Here is a 16,776-nt window from a genome sequence, read left to right as displayed (position 1 = left end):
GTCTCAGTTTCATTTCCCCCATCTACGCATGCTTGAACGGTCTCAAGCATCAGAGCTCTGCTCACCATTTCTTCCAGTACATCTCGCAGAGGTAGCTACAAAGAAGAGTAAGCAAATTTTTGTTTGCAGCACACACAGGTCAGCGCTGCATGTTGCAAATTAGGATTTGTGTGATGCAGGTAGGCAGCGTCCTCCTCCAGATGGGCCTGTCTGCAAAGAGACTTCCAAAAGCAAGAAGCGATATTTCAGTTCCTTCCCAACAGGCTGTTTTGCAACCAACACCACTAACAGGAGAGAAGGGACAGACACTTGCTGGAACAAGGAGGAGAAGTGAATTTTGCAAGGTACTGAGCAGCTCATAAAGTACAGCGTGCCCTCAGATCCCTCTGGAGTTAACAGCAATCAGCATCTTGGAGGAGCACTCAATGCTGTTTAAGAGGGAGCTCTTGAGTGACTTTACATACTCCCGCCCCAAATCTAGCTGCGCAACGGGATCCCTGCAGAAATGGCAAAGCCTGATGAGGTCTAATGTTTCCAAAGGTGCTGAGCAGCTCCAGGGTAAGGGAGGTAAGCCTGTGCCTCAGTGACTTTAATAGTGAAAGGTCCCCAGCTTTAGACGCCTGGTTTCCTTGTACTTTGCTGCTGATCCCACTTTGCTCCTGTGTATGGTTTGGCTTTTGCCTCTGCTCTCACCAGCACCCTGGCAGCTGGGGATGGGTGGCTGGACCTCTGCTCAGCACTGGGTTCTGCACTGTCTCAGCTATTCTTAATTGATTTATCTTCCTTCATTTATAGCAGCTGGGCCGTTCCTGTCCTGCAGCACCTGCTCTCTGAATCTGATTTTGTGTTACCGCATCTACTACTCAATTGTAAAATTGCAATGTCCAGCTTCTTTTCCAGCTCCCCTGAGGAAGGTTCTTTTCTCTGGTGGTCCAGTAGGCCTTGCAGGACACACATTTAACTTCTGACACATGAATTCTTCACTGACTTTCATGGGGTGGCAACACACGTAAATGCAAATGTATCTTTTGGGCTAAGCCAGGGACCTCAGTACTTTTTGTGATAAAGGGCTTGAATATATGATGTGCATCGGCATGTTCAATATATGTTGTCTAGAAGATACGCTAAATCAATAAGGATCAGTGTGTTGCTTCTAGAGAAAGTGTCTATACTAGTTTAAGTTTCACAACCTCAGCCAAATCTTTGTGATGTAATAAAATGTATGGCGAGGGAAGCGACAAATCTCGCTGTGCGTGTTTCCTAGATGGGGGAGGCTTTAATTAAACTGACACTTCTGATAACCAAGTCACTGAAGAGATGTCCGGGCTGTGATGTTAACAGAAGCCTCTGCCGGGTCACTCGGCGGGGGAGAGTGCCCGACTGCAGATAGCCACCAGCAAATGTCTTACCCAGAGCCAAGCTGTGATACTTCTGCTCCTCTTCAGCAACACCGCGCGCGGCAAAGATCCCCCCCAAGGGCGATCCCGCTGCTCGGGGAGCAGTGAAGCGTGCTGTAACCCGGGGCTCCTCCGCAGCTCTTCATCAGGGCGATTCCCCCCCTGCTCAGAAAAGACTTGTCCTTTCCTGCCCGAAAAGTCTCGAGATGGGCTTTAGAGTCTGGGACCCGCGTGGTTTTGTAACCCCGGTTTGTGCTTTTAGCGCCTGCTGGAACTTTTGGGGGCTGCTCAGCCGGGAGGGCAGAGCCGGTGCCGGCCCGCAGCGCGCTAAGGGGCTGCAGCTGCTAATTAACGGCGCTGCTAATGAATCCCTCCCCCTGCCTCGCACCCCCTCCCCGCCAGACCCTGCCTTCCTCCTTGCCTCCTCCCGGGGCGCGCGCGCTCGCCCGCCCGCCCGCCCGGGAGCGCGCAGTGCGGCGCGGTCGCGCCCGGGAGCGCGCAGTGCGGCGCACCGAGCCCCGGTCTGCGGCGAGCCCCGGCGCTCCTGGATCAGGTAAGCGGGGCGGGGGGGCACCGGGGGATGCTCGGGTCGGTCCAGCCGCGGCAGCCCCGGGGCACGGCTGGGGGGGGGGTGGGTGGTGGCGGGGAGAGATTGGCCCTGCACCCTTATCGTGGGTTTGGGACCCCGCTGGCTGCGGGGTTCCCCCCCCCCCCCCCCCATTTTTGGGCCGGAGCCGCATGCGGGGGGAGCTGGGTACCGGGCACGGGCATGTGATGGGATTTTTGCTCTTACGTCATGACATCGTGTCTATGCATGCGCTAAAATCCTGGTGTGTCAGTCCGGGGGGGACGGGGTGCAGGAAAGGAAACGCAGCCCAGGTAGAGACCTTTGTGTGACAGGGCATGTTTCCGTCCCCAAAAGCTCCTGGGGAGGAAGGCTTGCTCTGCGGGGGAGGCTGCACCCTGCATCTTCCCTCTCGTGTTTGGGGGTGGATTCGTGTTCTCCCTCTGAAACATCCTGTGCTGGCAAAATACATCCACCGGCCTCGTCGGTGAGGCCTCTTGGAAAACACCTGGGTTGGGATGCTGCGTTCGATGGAGCCAGGCCTCGCTGGAGAGCAGCGGTTAGTGACTGCCGTATTTTCAATCTGCATGCTCTGGCTGTGCCTGCAGAGCGGCTCGCTGCTATCGATCAGGCTTTGGAGGTGGGGAAAGTGCTGAATCATTTGTACTCCCGGCTGTATGGGCGGTTCAGCTGTTCCCGATCTCCTGCAAAGGCTCAGAAATCAGCTGCAGAGGCTGAAGGAAACTCTGCTACATGTGCGTGGCCGCGCCTGAGGTGGGAGTCCTGTGGGCCTGGAAGAGGTACTGTTTGGCTCGAGCACAGGGTGGTATCTTCTTCTGTGGCCTTAGTGGCTCCTTGGAGGACAGGGCACAGGGAAGATGCACGCTTGCATCTTGGTGAGGCCTCTGGGCACGGTACTGCGGGGATGCGGGGGGGGGCTATAGGGGGGTCGAGGGAGGTTTTCTCTAGAAAATCCTGTCCCTTCTAAAACTGGAAAGGCATGTGGGGCTTGCTGTTAGGATAAGTTTTTCTTTTTCCTTTTGAATACTGTCTTTGAGATTCTTTTTCAAGGTCAGGTCCTTGGAATAGCATGTGGGCTATGGAGCGCTTCTGAAAGTCAAACGGGGATGTTTCTGTCTGCTTTTTGAGAGCGAGGCAGCGTAGAGGGGCAGGGGGACGCGTATATTGCAGAAAAACTGGTACACTGACATGCAGACCAGACGCCTGACTGTTTTAAAATGGATACTGTGGCGCTGTCAGTGTTTCTGGGGGGCTCCTATCAGATGGTGAGGACAAAAGCAAGAATCCAGTGACTTTTACTGAGATGCCAGCCCCTTTATTGTTGACCGTGTTTCTGTAAAATAGCTATCCTTTGGCAGACAGCTAAATTGATCGTCAGCATGACTGCTTTGTTTCCAGAAAACTTCTTTGCATGGCCTACCTTGAAAGATAACTGCTTAAATTCAGCATCACATTCTTTCTATTTAACAGCTTCAGGCTGGGCCCTTGCTGACTTTCCTTTTTTGTGCGGCTGTAATGCGAGTACAACATAAATAATGCATGGAGGTCTTCTCAGCTGACGGAGGATGGGCTCAAGTTGTTAAATTTGAAAATGGACTTTGTTTACAGGGGTTGAGACCTGGGGACCGGCTTTGTCTTGCTTGAGCTAGAGCTGGATGATAGCGCTGGCTATCGTAATAACAAAGCTCCAACATCATCTTCAGTGTCTCGCTGGGGGTTACTGCAGGCCGCAGTGTTTCCCGAGTTGCGTTGCCTTGGCTGTGGCTAGGGATCTGATTTAAACTAAGTCAGTCAATCCAATCATCTCTTCTCCCAGCTAAAGATTAAATGGAAAATATCCCAGGCTCTCAAATGGTATTAATTCATAATGAATTATTTGCCTAGCTGTGATCTAATTGTCTTCGTCTTCATGGGTCTCGTGTATAAAATCGATGATGCTGCTGGCAAAGTGCCACCACAAAGGCTTTCTGCGGTGCACAAGCATCAAAGATGGTCAAATATCTTTAATAAGATATTTAATAAGATAACAGCAAGAAATGAGGTCTCGTTCTTCATCTCTGTGCTCCTGCCGGCTGCCTGAGACCCTGCAAAGAGGCTACTCCCATGAGACCCCTGTGTGTAGGTCTTGGCATGGTTGTATCCCTCCTGTGAAGGAGGGCATGGAGAGTCTCATGGGTGAGCTGCTGGGTGCAGCCCGTGCATGGTGAGCGGGGAAGGGGTTGAGGTCAGGCGTGAACGGTAACGTGTCAGTGTTGTGTGTCGGGGACTGAGCGGGAACAGAAATTAAAAGCTGTAAGTGCAGAGCCAGGCAGCCGCTGGCATTGCCTGTGATCATGAGGAAAGGAAGAATGGACATGGGCAGGAGGCAAAGGGACCTTTGTTGGTGCTCGGCTCAGGCTGATGGGAAACAGTAAATAGATGGCTTTTAAAGTAGTTTAACTTTCCACTGAAACGATTTTTACTTCCGATGCTCTGTTTCAGGCCTGGTCGGGTGACCTGGTGTCCTTGGGAGGAGGCTCACTGGGTGAATTATTCATAGGTACCAAGTACCTTGCCAGACCTGAATCCTCTATCCATTCCTGTCATCCGTTTAACCCCACTTAGCAGAAATGTGGTAGTTATGGGGTGTCTCTAACAAAATACTGTCTGGATAAATGTCAGTGTTTCTAGAAATGGAGCCTACCTGGGCAGAGCAAAGGCTTGTACATGTTAGAGCTTCGGAGCGTGTTGGCTCCATCTTGTTCTTGGTGTGCTCTGCTAAGGAGGAGCCCATGAGTAAAAGGCTTGCACTTGAGACTGTTTAAGAAACCTGGGGAAATTAAACAACTGGATTCTGAGGACACTTCTACGGTTCTGACATTATCTGTGAGCCTTTGGCAGGAGTTGCTGGATTTCTTCCTTCTCTATGCTGATGTAGTGTGTGTGTTGACTTTTATGGGGTTTTAATTTAGTTGTCCGTGCAGCATCAGGCTTTCAAATCTCATCAGCACTTAACCTTATATGTAGATAAATACGAATGGCAAGGCAGAGCTCCTTCAGTCGTATTCTTACAGGACTTGAGGGAGACGTGAAATTGCCTGGTTTCTGCACAGTTGCAAAGCCCTACTTGTTTAGGTGAAATAAGAATGCAGCTAAATTGTGAGGATTTAAATCCACTACAGTTGTTGATATTGAATGTCTCTGAGTCATATACAGAAAATGGGTTTTTGCTTGAATTTGAATAAAAGCAAAGCCTGGGAGGAGACTTTTAAAAATTCAAGAAAGAAACCTAAACTCTGGTACTTCCCCTTTGAATCTTGGGTTTAGTTTTCCCTTATCAAAATATTCCCTTGTATCTTAAAACCGAGCAGGCAGCTCAAACCAAGGACTGTATTCAGTTACAGTTTTTGAAAGGCTCTAGCAAATCTTGTCAGAGAGGTCTAGCTTGCCTTCCTGCCCTGTGGGTAACTCCTTTCAAAAATAATTTTCTTTATTTTAAATGTTGTTGGATGACTTCTGCTCTGTCTTTTTTTTTCTTCCCTCCTCCTGCTGAAGCAGGTCATACCTTCATTCGTTTACCTTTGCTGTCCGGGATAATTGTTGCGTAATTTTAGAGATCCAGCTCAGAATGAACTTGCTTGAAGTTGTTATTATGCTAAATAATCCCCCTCCCTTTTTTTTTTTTTTTTAATCCAGATCTGAAAGAAACCGTGCTGTGCTATTATGGATTAAAATAGAGAAGGATTTAGACCTCAGCCCTGCTTATAGGGATCACCATTCCTAGTTAATGAGATAGGAGGAGACGGATTAACAACTGAACAAATAGAGATGGTTTTGCATGGCTAAACGAGGCAGAGGTTCCCAAGGATGCCATGCAGGGACAAGTCTTTGTCTCGCCTCTTTAGCTCCCCTTAGTTCAGAGTCTTTTGGATCTCATCCCATCCTCTTGCTGCTGGTGATAACTGGGTCCCATTATTCTCACTGTAGGAATGCAGCTTAGAGAGAACAGCCCACGGGCACAGGAGAGCAGAGCACCGTGCCCTGGCTGGAGGCAGAGCTGGACAAAAGACAGGGTACAGGCCTTGGGAACAGGGAATGGGGAATGGAGGCTTTGCTTCAAAAAGCAGCATCTGGAAATCCTTTGCTAGCATCACTCTGCCTCTGCTACTCAATTAAGTCTAAACTGAGGGCTGCTGGCTTCTGAGGCTGCCGGAGAGGCATCAGCGCTGGAAAGAGGGTGCTTTGTAAAGTCAAGGTTCAATCTAGTATGGTACTGAGCACTTGCCAGTCCCAGTGACTCCAGTGGAATCTGAAAGGGTTTGACAACTTCATACACAAGGGCCTGTGCAGTCCGGGGTGGACCCACCTCTTGCCAGGCCCTGCTCCAACGGGCACTGCTGTTCCTTGTCACAGGCAACAAATAATCTCATGTTCAAAGCCTGACGTAGGTATAGCTGATAAATACCTAGCACGGGCTGTCCTAGATGCTGCTTTTCCACCTTTGGAAGCAAACATTGATCCTTACAGATGGCTAGGTAAAGGGACCATAACCCAGAGGCTTGGTGCTAGGTGAACCTGGAGGTTCATTTGAATTCCTGGCAGGTTTTCTGCTGCTTTATGCCTCCTTGACAGTAGATTTTGCTAGCTTCCAGCATGGGGAGTGATGGGTTCCTACAGACCTTCGAAGTCACAGCAAGCATGATGCCATCTCACTGTCAGCCTGCATATTATATTCCTCCTGAAATGCCCTGGCACAGATGGGCAGGGCTGGCAATTGCAGTGTGAGCTGTGAGGTGGATAGGACTCTCCTTAAATCTGCAGAAAATGTAGTGAAATCCACTTTCTGCTATGAAATGTTTACTTTTCCTAGTTATCCCAGTAACCCCAAGAAGCTCCAAGTTAAAAGAGAATGCAGTGCCTCTAAAATTGAGGAGACCACCTAAGGCACTGACCTGTTGCTCGTGTTTTTCATTTGTATTAAGTAGTCGCTCCTTGAGGAGGAAAGGTGGCTTCTGTGTTCTAGAGGTTACTGAGGGAGCAGCACTCTTGAACAAGCATTCAGGCTCTCCGTTTATTTTGCTTGGTGTCCTGCATGTGTTGGGTGCACAAGTAGGCCGTACGCTCCCCGCTTTTTTAAGATTTTTCATTCCTTGTAACGCTCAGGGACACGGTTTAGCGGTGGACTTGGCAGTGTTAGGTTTACGGTTGGACTTGATGATCTTAAAGGTCTTTTCCAACCTAAGTGATTCTATGACTCTATGTATAGTTACACTGAAGATGCAAACAAAACCGTAGGTGATGGTGTGAGCCTGAGAGAGCATCCCATCCCCAAATCTCGACAGGGAAGGAGATGCTTAAAGGATGATTCACTTGGAGTTAGCAAGGAAGAACGAAAATCCCCGCGGGCCAGGGAATTATAAGGAAATGAGCGTCCGTGGGTGGGAGAAAGACCCGACCTGAGCTTCCCCCGCCCCCGCCCGCGGGGCGCCCCGGCCGCTCTCCAGGGTGCTGAACCGCCGGCGGGCCGCGGCCGGGCCCCCCGCCCCGGGGGAGGGAGGGGGCCCCCCACCCAGGGGGAGGGAGGGGGCTCCCCGGGCCCTCCGCGTTAGTCCCTGCGCTGTTGATCTCCCTGTTGCGCCTTCTGTCCTTGGTAAGGAGAAGGGACAACAGGCACAGGTTGAAACAAGAGGATGCAAGGAGTGTCGGGGGGGGAATCCTCCCCCCTCCAGCATGGCTGTCAAGCAGTAGCGTAGGTTACCCAGAGAGGCTGGGTGGTCTCCACCCTTATTAGACGGGTGTTCTAAAGACCCGTCTGGATAAAGCCCTGAACAATCTGGTCTGACCTTATAGCTGATCCTGCTTTCAGCTGACGGCTGGACTAGCTGACCTGCTGTGGTCCCTTCCAAACAGAATTGTTTTGTGATCCTGTTACCTTAAGGGTTTTCACCAGCAGGAAGCAAAACAATCTACTCCCTCTCTGCATCACTTTGAGAACCTTTTCTCATGTACAAAGATTGACTGCCCATCCTCACATCACTGTGAAGCAGCTTTTATTGGATATTCAATAGCCTGGGGGCTAGGAGGGAGGGAAAGAAATTACAGCACTCCCTTCTCACCCAACAAAGTGAAACGGTGAAGACCAGCCCTGACTCTTGACTTGCTCCCGGAAGCTTTACACATAGTCTGCTCAGTTAATGAGGAGCTGCCTGTGCGCTGGTGTGAGAGTGGTGGTAAATGTCACTCTTCCTCAAGCAATTTAGATGATTAGTACTTGGAGCCAGCCTGCATCTTGTTCCACAGGCTCTTAACAGTTCCACAGTAGGGTATGGTACCACCAGCCACCTCGTGTTTAATTACACAGCCCTGTTTGTGATAGCTGGGAGAGTTACTAATATGCCTAACAGCACAGCATGGCTCTGCAGTTGATAAAGACACATCTGTATGCTGAGCTGTACCCTTATTGAGTTAAGAACATAGAAAAAGCTCTCTTTCTTGCTGTCACTTAAATGGTGTCAGGATTCGTTGAATCTTGCTTTCAGATTCCTACCAGACCCAGCAACAAAGACTGCTTGTTGCAAGCTCATTGGTTTCTGTTCAAATCCCTGTGACGTGTTCACAGATGTGTGCAGGCAAGTGGAGGGAGTGGGGAATGAGAGAACTGAGGCTTTGTAGCCATGCACATGTGACAGCATGCATGGGACCCCTGAAGCTCCTCTCAGGCCAGCCCTCCTTTCATGATACATCTGGCATGCCCCAGACCATGTTTTGGCACTGTCATTTCGAGCAGTCTGTCTGCAGTTGAATTGCAAGTCTTGCAGCATGTCTGGGGACTTAAATCTTGGCTTAATTTTACTTCTCCCATTGCAAATTCAAAAGAGCGTAGCTAGGTAGGATTTGATGCCCTCTGCAGTGAAGCTATGTATATGAGCGTGCACTGAGAACAACTTCTTGAAAACCATATCAAATCAACTTACTTAATAAATTGATAATCCTATTTCCTTCTTTCACTGTATCTAGTAAATTTGGATTCTAATTTAAAATGTCTTAAGACTGAACTTTCTGTCAAAACTAAGTGCTCCTTCCCTTATGACCAGAAAAGCTGAAGCTAGGGTTAATTCATACGTGTATTAGTTTGTACAGAATACATGGGCTGCACTTATTAGAAGACAAATACGTGTACAATAACAGTGTCCTTCAAAATATTGTGTTGCATATTGCAGCCTGACATCTCTTATTGACAGCTCTGGTGTCCAGATGCCAAGGCCCACAGGGTTTTATTTTCCAGCAATATCAGCAGCTGGGTCCACGGCTCTGTATTTTTGGTTGACCTCGTCTGAATTCTCCTGGCTATGGTGACAGCTGTGAGGGTAATCTGGCTTGAGCCCAGTATAGCAGGCTTCTCTCTAATGTTGTATTTCGTGGACTCCGGTTTCCTTGTCTGCCTTGCTACTCTAACCTTCCTCTCCAAATAGACCAACCTTTCTAGAGAGCCTTGGTTTTGGAATGGAGGTGGGACTGGTTCCTGTGAGTGCCAGGAGATGAGCTGGAGAGCCTGTGATTTCTAAATGTTCCTGGCAGGCTTTTTACCCAGGAGATGGCTGTGTTTGCTCAGCTGCAATGCTCCTTCCTTCCCCCTAACTTGCCTTGCAAGACAAACAAATGTGAATTATGTTTATGTCCATAAAATGGCCCGGGTCCATGACGCACACTAATCTGTTTAAAAGACAGCTTTATCACAATTAAGAGAGGAGTTAGGGACTTGTATAAGAATAAATGCATCTCTGATTGCAGAGCTTGGATCAAGCGCTGCAGAAGCAGGTTAGTTAAATTCAGTGGGGTGACTGGGATTGTCACTTCTGGGGAGGGCTGGCACTTTCCTGGAACTGCATAAATGGGAAATTAATGCAGTGAGTCTCAACTCTCTCATTGGCATCCAGTTGTTCCCAAGCACCTCTTATCTTGGGAATTCACTTGCTGCTCCGGATGCTTCCCCAAGAGCAGGTTTATAATGGCAGTTATATAATATGCAATAGCACGGTCCTTTTGTGGAAGTCAAACTCACCGTAACCCTGTGAGGTGTGTGGGGGGAAGGACAGGAGTTCTTGGTTGAAGGGACCAGTCAAAGCAGGAGAGCCTGAGAATGAATTTTAAATAAGTGTATTGCCTCTTAGACTGAGCAAACATATAATTAACAATAACAGGGTGGCTCTACAAGGCAGCTAATTGCATTTTCAAATGTCAGCTTGTCAGCTCTTATTCAGTCGTTATTCAATCTGGGCTTTGCCAGAGCAGTGTCTGGTTTTAAATGGCATTTCCCTCCCCTGGCACCGTGGAATGATATTCTTCCTTGTCCTCAGAAATCTCCGCTAGCCCAGCTCCTGATTCACTTCACCTTAGATGTGGTCTCACTTGCTAGAACGTGATGTTAGTCCACTGGGTTACACTGAAAAAAAATCAAATAAAAAAAAGTCTTTGCAGGGGTAGAAAAAATAACACCACAAACAATAGGAGACTGTCCGGCAGGTTGCAAGGGCTTGCAGCACATCAGCTGCCGGAGAAAGTCTTGCAGGCGCTTTCCTCTTGCTGCAAGCGATAAGATATTCTCACGATGCGAGATGCCTGTGCAGCTGCCCCGGGCTCCACACCCTCGTTGGCTGGCTGGATCGAGGTGCGATCAATGGAGATGGCTCCAGAGGGACTGCTGTTACGTGTGCTTTATGAGGTAGGCTTCCGTTTGCTGATGTCAAGGTGGGAGCCGGCAACGTGTGGACAACCGGAGATTCCTTGGATGGGAAGAAAACCGTGTCACACTTGCAACTTGTTGACTCTGCTGCTGATAGATGGCTGAAACGTTCTGTGCTCCACTGCTAGTCCTCTGAGTAACAGCATGTGCTTTTAAAACTACATTAAGGTAAATGATGATGAAGTATTTTGAGCTGCTTTGTCGGAGCGTTGACGTGTACCAGGATTGAACCAGCCGGGCAAGGAACCCTTTGGAGAAAACTGCGTCCAGCAGAATGAGTGGTTAAGAAGGAAAGGAGAAACTCTGAAGTTCCCTGTAAGTTTTTGGTCTGTGGGTGCAGGATATCATTCCAGATGTGAGGGTACGTTGGCAGCCAAAACTCAGCCTCTGTGGAGAAGACTGATGTGTGACCGCAGGCAGGAGTTGGGAGAGGAGCACGGGGACATCTCAGCTCCACAATCCCTCCAGGGAGGGTGAGGAGCCACCTCCCTGGCCCCTCGACAGCCTCCCCATGCCAGTGAGTTAGCTTCGCTGTGTTTCTGGTTTCCATCCATGGAAGCGCTGTAGGAAGCCGTGCAGCAGGTTGCTGTCGTGGGAGCGTGTTTAACCTGCACTGACCAGCGCGGCCGTGTCATGGGCAGAGATTAGCATCACCCTCCTGTTCGAAGCAGACAGCACATACACGGTGTCGGCTCCAGCCACGTGTCGTAGCGGCATATAGTGAGCAGCAGCGTGTCACTTCCACTCAGCGCAGCCGGGGATGGTGGCCTCGCAGCTGACCAGCGAGTAACGCCAGTGCCGGCCCCCCCCGCGCCTGCCTTAGTCTGTGATAAGTAGGGAAATGGCACTAATGAACTTTTCAGTGTCTAACCCCTGACATGCTCAGGCAGGGGTAGTATGACTTGACTTAAGGATGGCTTTGGACTGCCTGCGGTGGCAGAGAGAATCCGTGGAGCTAATGCTACCTACTGAAGGCTTGGAGGCTGGGAAGTGCTTTGCATTACTGCGGGTAGTCACACCGGGGGTGGCTTGCCGGGGACGAGCGCTGCCCTCCCTGCCCTGCAGTTGGCTGTGGGCACACGAGGGCTGGGCTCCAGACGCAGCCTGGCTGAGGGACAAGGTGGATCAACCAGCAGGAGAGCAGCAAAACTTTCAGTTCCTCTTAATCCCTCAAAATCAGACCTCTTCTGTGCACTGCTTCCCGCTTCACTGCAGTGACAAACTCTGGGCACAGCCTCGGAGCAGCACGACACAGGAGGGAAGGGGGTTGTTTATAAAGCACAAGTCCCGGCTCCATGCTCAGACCTCCAGGAGAGACTTGAGCTGGCCTCCGGTGTTCTGGAAACCCTCCTAGCTGCTGGCCCTGAGCATGGAGGTCAGGGTCACTGGGTATTCGTGCCCCTTTCCAACCTCCCAGTTATCCCCGGCAGTGATGCCCCGTGAGACCCATCATCTCCAGCTCGGTGTAGGGGAGGATTTTGCCTTTGTGACTCCTGTTGACGGAGCAGCCCTGTGCAGAGTGATGGGGCTGCATGGTGAGGGTGCTGAGCAAACCGCAGGCACCTGGTTTAACCTTCTTGTGGTCACAGCCTTGAAGACGAAACAATCAAAAAGAGAATTTTTCAAAGTTTTTGCTTTGCTTTCTTGACATTTCAAGGCCCAGTTCCATCCTCTGTTATTGCAGGATTGTTTCCTAAAACACAGCTAAAAAGTTATTGAAAATATTCTGTAGGACCAAACCAGAAGTCCTTATTCTAATCCCAGCTCTGCTACCAGGAGGCCGTGACCCTGAACCAACCATTTAGATACCCTGCCTCAGTTTCCCCATAGGTGGGTAAGGAGGACCGTCCATGCTGCAGGGGCTGGTATGTGTTTTCTCCTCATGTCAAGAAACCTTGAGGCCCTGGGTGAGCACCAAGTATTTATCCTGTGGGCTGTTGAATGCATTAAATCACCGCCTTTGCCTGGTTCAAGTCAACGTATGTCAATCAATTTGCAATAAATGCTGGTTCTCAATCAGAAGGAGCTCTTGCAAAATAAAATAGTGCAGGCAACCAGCAGGGATGTGGTATGTGCACAGCCATGGAAGTTACATGAAAGCAAGCAAAAAAAATGCTCCTCTACAATGGAAATGCAGTTTCTGCCTGATGCTGCCTATTGTCCTGTAAAAAGGGGTTTGCTGAGCTGCACTGGTGACACTCCTGGTATTGATTCTGAACAGATGCCGAGACGTGGGAAGGCAGATGGAGCCCCGCAGCCCAACTGCCTCCCACGATGGGGTGGGCAGCGTTGGCCGGGTGCCACGTGGGGTTGAGGCGAGGGTTCGGGTTCAGCCCGGGCTGCGGCGAGCCTTTCCCGCGAGCCTGCGCTGGGAGAGGCTGCGGAGGGGGACGTGCCTTGGAGATAACACAGTCCTGGTCTTGGGCAAGTGAATCTGACACCTGACTAAAATCCTAATTGTGCCGGTGCCGAGGGAGCCCACGCTGCTTGGAGCGATGTGTGCCACCATCTTTCTATTTCTGAATCGTAATCTGTGCCAAATCCATAATCGTCTTCAGCATTGGGCTCTAGGGGGCAAAAGAAAGGCTTTTGGAGCTGCGTTGCCATCAGCGTGTGCTAGCCCCGTCCTGGCAGCTGTGGCTCCCGTGGAGGGAGGGAGGGAAGGAGCAGCGGGGACTGCCGCTGCTGGGTGGAGCAGCACGGACCTGAGCCCTCTGGGTACGACAGCGTGGGCTTCGTCCTGCTGCTCTGACCACATCCTTGGCATCTCTGTGCAGATCTGGGCCGTGGCCAGTGGCTGAAACCCCGTTCTCAGGTGCCTTTTGGGTGCAAAGGACCCAGAGGGTCCTGCCCTGCAGCTGAGCATCTGGATGGGAGCCGGGGGGTGTATGTGGGATGCGGTCAGAGGTTTTGTGATGAGTTTCTAAGCTAGAAAAGATGGTTGAAATGAGAATACAGCTACAGCTGGGATGCCGGTAGCAGAGTAGCAATGCTTCAAGAGCAAGTTAAAGATGCACTAGACTGTTAATTGGGACTTTTGGAGGGTTTTTAGAATACAGCCTCAAGTGTTAATCAGGCAGATAAAAGGCATCTTCCTTCTGGAGAGGAAGTGATTTGCCTTTAGACATGGATGCAAATTCCTGGATTTCACACTATATTCCTACCCCTTCCTCATACTTCATTCTCTGAGCTATGGCAGCCTGTAAGCTTGCAAGAGGAAGAGAAATGATCCTGCATGACAGCAAAACGTCCTGCTGTCTGCATGGGCAACAGCTTGTCTGGAGTCCTGCCTACCCCATAAAAAGGGGCGGCAAACGGGACAGCAATACTCAGAAACTGCACCAAGTACCAACACTAGAAGAAACCAACTGCTTTTCCTCTGCAGTTTCCTTCGGGACAAAGGCAGAAAATAAATATGATTAGTTTATTGTGGCCGGAAACTTTGCAGGATTGTCAAACTCATTCTGTGTGACTGTGCAGGAGGTTTGTAGGGCTAATGAAGCAGAAGGCAGCGCTATGTTCGCTCTTGCATGCTGCCATTTCAAGGAACAAGAAGTGCATCTTCTTTAATAAACAGCTTTATGCTAAGTTAGAGTTGTTTCCTAGCTGCTGCCCTGGGCTTGTTTAGTCCCTGATAAAGCATCAAGCCTGAGCGCCAAAAGGAGCTCAGGGTTTTCCCTGCCATCACTGCTGACTTGTGGGCCTCCACCCCGTGAAGAAACTCATCCCCTCCCCAGCAGCTAATTATCCCTGAAACATGACCAGTTCGAAAAGCCTCTTCAGGCTTCTCTGGGGGGAAAGAAGCAGCAGCTCCAGTGGACTCTTCTTGCTCAGTGTAAGCCTGTAAGCAATCAATGGTATTTCAAGGGTCCTGAAAAGAGAACACGGCTCATCTTCCCTGGGGAGCCTTCATTCATCCTCATTATTCCCTATCTCCCAGGCCTGCAGCTTGTGCTGTCCCCAACTTAAAGCAATAGAGATACTGGGCTGAGTTAATCCCCAGTGACTTCATTCGTCTTCAAGCAGGGATGAATTTTTGCCGGCAACCAGCCCTGCTCCTGACCACCTGCCACTGCTTTCTGTGGCATGACCGAGGCCGTCACCTCCCGCCAGGCTTTGCATCTCTTCCTCCGCACCTCTGTAGCGCTGTCTGGCCTGTCTGTCACTAAGCAGACAGTATCCACTATGATGGGAAATTTTTCAGACTGCAGTGCTGGCAGTGTCCTGCTGCTGTCTGGAGTCATGCGGGGAGCAGATCTCTCAGGCTGCTTTTGTACTGTGAGGATGATGGTGCTAATGTGTGCTGCGCATCCGTTTGTCTCGTGGGAGTACACTGTTGTTAAGGTCAGGATTGAGGATTATCAGCAAAGGTTTGGTGGCTCGCTCTCCGGGGTCAGGGTAGTGTCCTGGGGGCATCATTAGGAGATGCCACCCAGACGCTGCAGCCTCCAGCAGTCACAGCCCCACAGAGAGGTGCAGACAGAGCCAAACCCGCTCTGCTCCTGCACGGGGAAATGAAGATGCTGTGGCCTCACCAGGCTGGGCGCAATGGCAAGGCCAGACCTAGCAATTCAGGGCAACTGGCAAGATTTTGTGGCTCTGGGCACTGTTAAGTCTGACATCCTTGCAGGAGGACCAGGTCTGCAATGATAAGCCCTTAAGGCAGTGTGAAATGCAGAGGGTCTGGGGCGAGCGGCACAGCCGGCGGTGGGAACGTGCCATCGTAGCCAGCTTTTTGCAGCAGCTGCCGTTGCCTCCCCTCCAGACGTGGCCAATCTGCCTCGTCCTCTACCTCTGCGGTGACAGAGCGTGGCTGAGCCACCCGCGCGGCTGCTCGGCACGGTGGGAGCGATGCTGGTTTCCACAGCCGTCTGCTCTGGTCGCCATTTCTCAAGGGCAGCTCTGCATCACCTTTAGTCTCTTTGGTATCGTGATGGTTCAGCTGAGGATCTGCATCAGGCAGCCTTTGCAGATTAAAAGTAATTCTGTTTTTAAACTCAGATCTTACTTATATCTCTCTAATGTTTATTCTTCGAGAGGCTGGATCGTGTTTTAATTTCACCAGATAGCAGGAAGGCATTGCCTGAATGCAGGGGAAAAGAGAGAAGTAACTAATCAATTGGTAGGAATGTGGCTTATGGTTTCAAATCCCAACGCTGGGTCCTGCTCTCATTGTCCCATTGCACTGGACCCCTCATCCCTCTCCCTTCTGATCCCTCTCTGATTTTCTAGTGGTTTGGAATCTGTTTGGGCTTGCTGGCTTGCCCGTTGGGCATTGCCCAATCTCAATAATCCGGATCAGCAAGGCTGACTGTGTAATTATCTCGGCAGCTACTCTGGGTTAATGAGAAGTACAGACAGCAGAGTCGAACTGAAATCAGTTCGTGGTGGTTACCGTGCCCTTTTGTGGGGGAGAAAGGATTTGGGAGGTTTATGGAGACCGAGTTTCATCGTGTTTGTGATTAAATTAGCTGTCGCAAATAACCTTCTGATCAGTTGTTTGAGGCTTAAAGTTATTACAATGGTAATTGCTACTAAAGGGTAAGTTTTGCAGCACCGTGGGGGGGAATAGTCTGCTCTTGTTGGTGGAGATAAGAACGTATCCCTTGGCATACAACATCCAGTGAGCATTAATATCAAACACTTGGGAGACAGGAGCCAGAAAACAAGGGAAATGTTGCTCTGTTTGCTCCAAAATATCAGGTTCTGGGTACGTCTGAGCTGGGAGGAAGGTGCGTCTTTGGAGGGCACCTTGGGAAGCAAGAGAATTAAAGTGCTTGCTCAAAAAGGTGTCACCCGAACTGTCCCCGGGGCTTAGACCTCTTGGCACCGACGCACCTCCTCCCTGGAGGACAGCTAAGACTACAAAGTCTTCTCTACTCGCACCTGTTTAATCAGGAAAATGGAAATAGCATTTTAATAAGATGGTAATGAAGTTGTGGATCAGATTGGTCGATTCCTCATTTGAAGCTACAAAGGGGAGCTTTGTTTTTTCCTTCGGTTTATCACTTCTGTTCTTGCCTGATTAGTCATAATCTTCTGCTGTCCTTCACTGGGAAACTCCCTCTTTT

General features: G+C 50.3%; 1 protein-coding gene across 2 annotated transcripts in view; it reads left to right on the top strand.

The window, feature by feature from the left end:
• Positions 1 to 1,893: 1,893 nt before the first annotated feature.
• The window catches only part of NFASC (neurofascin), a 93,028-nt gene continuing 78,145 nt past the window's right edge, over positions 1,894 to 16,776 (top strand). The window contains exon 1 of one of the 2 annotated variants that reach the window (XM_076358205.1): positions 1,894 to 1,950. The gene's annotated coding sequence lies outside the window, so the exon portion shown is untranslated. Of the gene's footprint in view, positions 1,951 to 2,266; positions 2,522 to 16,776 lie in introns of those variants that run through there. The other variant, XM_076358207.1, reaches the window with a different exon arrangement.

Source organism: Aptenodytes patagonicus, chromosome 22, assembly GCF_965638725.1.
Source record: "Aptenodytes patagonicus chromosome 22, bAptPat1.pri.cur, whole genome shotgun sequence".
Classification (NCBI taxonomy): Eukaryota; Metazoa; Chordata; class Aves; order Sphenisciformes; family Spheniscidae; genus Aptenodytes; species Aptenodytes patagonicus.
Note: the sequence above shows the minus strand (reverse complement) of the source record. Positions and strands in the feature narration are given on the sequence as shown.